The sequence below is a fragment of the Jaculus jaculus genome, chromosome 16 (genome assembly GCF_020740685.1).
Source record: "Jaculus jaculus isolate mJacJac1 chromosome 16, mJacJac1.mat.Y.cur, whole genome shotgun sequence".
In the NCBI taxonomy this organism is placed as follows: Eukaryota; Metazoa; Chordata; class Mammalia; order Rodentia; family Dipodidae; genus Jaculus; species Jaculus jaculus.
The window spans coordinates 4246111-4249483 of NC_059117.1; the positions used below are offsets into that span (position 1 = coordinate 4246111).

Genomic DNA, 3373 nt, shown 5'->3' on the forward strand with positions numbered 1-3373 from the left:
CATATTAATGGGGGTGAAAAGGTCCAAGTGAGGTCAGGGGAAGAGATTGAGTAAGGAAAGGTGGAGGGAGGGCTAATCAAAATCTAAGAGGATATAAATAAATCATATGGAAACCTACATTTTTGGACAATTGAACACTTAGGAGCCATAGATTGTTAGTAGAAAATTTTCAGTGCCAGGAATAGGACACCTTCCAGTGAGTTATTGGCCAGTGGGGGGGGGGGGGTCATTACTGAGGCCCTTTGTTTCCCACCAGGAATAGATGGTATGACCCTATTGCTGATTCCCCATACTTGGGCTACAAGGTCATTGAGAAACCCTGCTGGAGCTGAGCTGAAAACCTCCTTCATGTAGACCAGCTTACAGAAAGCTGGGAAAAGCAATGCTGCACGCAATTAAATGGGAGAGAGAGAAATCAGCAGTGGAGATATCCAAGAGTGGACACTGCAAGCATTATATTTGGCCAACCCGGCTAAATGAGCCAATGGGTGCAACAGTGGCATGTCTGTTATGGGGGAAACAAACTGGCCTCTAATTGGACTGGAGGCCTGCTCCATGGGAGGGAATACATCCCTGATACTGAAAACCTACAACAGGGGTAATCATGAGTCCTAGCAGTGTAACGTCTGCTGCTGTCTGGCTCAAAGTATACACTATGCTCACCAAACTGCCCAGTAAGTAATTCTCTTAATGTTCATACCCATATATTAATGCTACTCTCATTTTTGGTTAGAGAATCTTCTCTTTTCAGATGGCAGTGACTTTGGGATGACTCAGGAGGCAGCATGGTGCTGAGTAGTGACAGGAGTGCTCAGCACAGAAATATCTCCATCACTCCTTCCAAGGCTCAGGGTCCATTGTGGAAGAGGTGGAGGAAAGAATATAAGAGCCAAAGGAAGGGTAGGATTCCTTACAACGTGCTCCTCCAGACACAAAATGGCCTGGATATCCATGACCTCACAGAGCCTGACCAGTTGCTATACTTGTGAATGTTAACTGCTTTCTAGACAAAGATAGGGCTGTTTCTTATAGAGCCTTCTCCTAGCTAAACTTCCCGTGACACACAAAGATCAAGACAACGAATGCAGACGTACTTCTAGATGATTGCCACGCTAATAAAATGGCAGTCAGGAGTTTTACAATTTCTTCCATTGTATTATTATATTGGCTTTTCAGTATTTGTTGTTTATTTCAAATTATAGAATTCCTAAATGAAAATTAGTTTTCAAGTGAAACTATATTCAAGGAAATGAATCAAATGGTATTGTATAATTTTTCTTAGTATTTCTTCAATGACTTTAATATAGATAAAAATCCATACATGTTCTTTTATACTATTACTAAGCATCAATATCTCAACAATAAAGTTTGTCATATATTAATATGATTTGGAATCCCAACAGAGCTCCAAATTGGTATATTAAATATATTTTATTGATTGACTTTAAGTTAGTTATTGGACATTATTATTGGACATTATGAATTTAATATCATAGCACAAGGCTTTCAACTGAAGGCTAGGATAATGATATGTTTGGCTCAGAATTCAGGGCATTGACTTGGAGTCTTAGAGGAAGGAACTGATTATCTTTCAGAAGACAACACACAAACTTGGCCATGGCTATTTTGAAAAATAGTAGCACCTGCTTTTTCACAATGGGTTTGCCATCAGAACGCAGGTGTCGTGAAAACCACCAATAAACCAAAGCCAAAATGGGAAAGGAAAAGACTCATATCAACATCGTTGTCATAGGACACGTAGATTCGGGCAAGTCCACCACTACTGGCCATATGATCTACAAATGTGGTGGGATCGACAAAAGAACCATTGAGAAATTTGAGAAGGAGGCTTCCGACATGGGCAAGGGCTCCTTCAAATATGCCTGGGTCTTGGACAAACTGAAAGCCGAGCATGAGCATGGTATCACTATTGACATCTCCCTGTGGAAATTTGAGACCAGCAAATACTATGTGACTATAATTGATGCTCCAGGACACAGAGACTTTATCAAGAACGTGATTACAGGCACTTCTCAGGCTGACTGTGCTGTCCTGATTGTTGCTGCTGGTGTTGGTGAATTTGAAGCTGGTATATCCAAGAATGGGCAGACCCGAGAGCATGCTCTCCTGGCTTACACACTGGGTGTGAAACAACTAATTGTTGGGGTCAACAAAATGGATTCCACCGAGCCACCCTACAGCCAGAAGAGATACGAGGAAATTGTTAAAGAAGTCAGTACCTACATTAAGAAAATTGGCTACAACTCCGACACAGTAGCATTTGTGCCAATTTCTGGTTGGAATGGTGACAACATGTTGGAGCCAAGTGCATATGCCATGGTTCAAGGGATGGAAAGTCACCTGCAAGGATGGCAGTGCCAGTGGAACCACACTGCTGGCAGCTCTGGATTGCATCCTACCACCCACTCGTCCAACTGACAAGCCTCTGCCTACCCCTTCAGGATGTCTATAAAATTGGAGGTATTGGAACTGTTCCTGTGGGTCGAGTGGAGACTGGTGCTCTCAAACCTGGCATGGTGGTTACCTTTGCTCCAGTCCATGTCACAACTGAAGTCAAATCAGTTGAAATGCACCATGAGGCCCTGAGTGAAGCTCTCTCTGGGTACAACGTAGGCTTCAATGTGAAGAATGTGTCTGTCAAAGATGTTCGCCGTGGTAATGTTGCTGGTGACAGCAAAAACGATCCACCAATGGAGGCAGCAGGCGTTACTGCTCAGGTGATTATCCTGAGCCACCCAGGCCAAGTCAGTGCTGGTTGTGGCCCTGGGCTGGATTGTCACACAGCTCACACAGCTTGCAAGTTTGCTGAGCTGAAAGGAAAGATTGATCGTCATTCTGGTAAGAAGCTGGAAGCTGGACCCGTGTTCCTAAAGTCTGATGATGATGCCATTGTTGACATGGTTCCAGGCAAGCCCATGTGTGTGGAGAGCTTCTCTGACTACCCTCCTCTGGGTCGTTTTGCTGTTCGTGATATGAGGCAGACAGTTGCTGTGGGTGTCATCAAAGCTGTGGACAAGAAGGCTGCTGGAGCTGGCAAGGTCACCAAGTCTGCCCAGAAAGCTCAGAAGGCTAAATGAATATTACCCCTAACACCTGCCACCCCAGTCTTAATCAGTGGTCGAAGAACGGTCTCAGAACCGTTTGTCTCAATTGGCCATTTAAGTTTGCTAGTAAAAGTCTGGTTAATGATAACACTGCATAGTAAAACCTTCAGAAGGAAAGGAAAATGTTTGTGGACCTTTTTGTGTGTATGTGGCAGTTTTAAGTTATTAGTTTTTAAAATCAGTAATTTTTAATGGAAACAACTTGGCCAAAAACCTGTCACAAAATTCTGAGACCCATTAAAACAAAG

The 3373-nt window shown here is 43.3% G+C and overlaps 1 pseudogene; it reads left to right on the top strand.

Moving 5' to 3' along the window:
• Window positions 1–1681: 1681 nt before the first annotated feature.
• On the top strand, window positions 1682–3171 carry LOC101598332 (annotated as a pseudogene).
• Window positions 3172–3373: the final 202 nt, after the last annotated feature.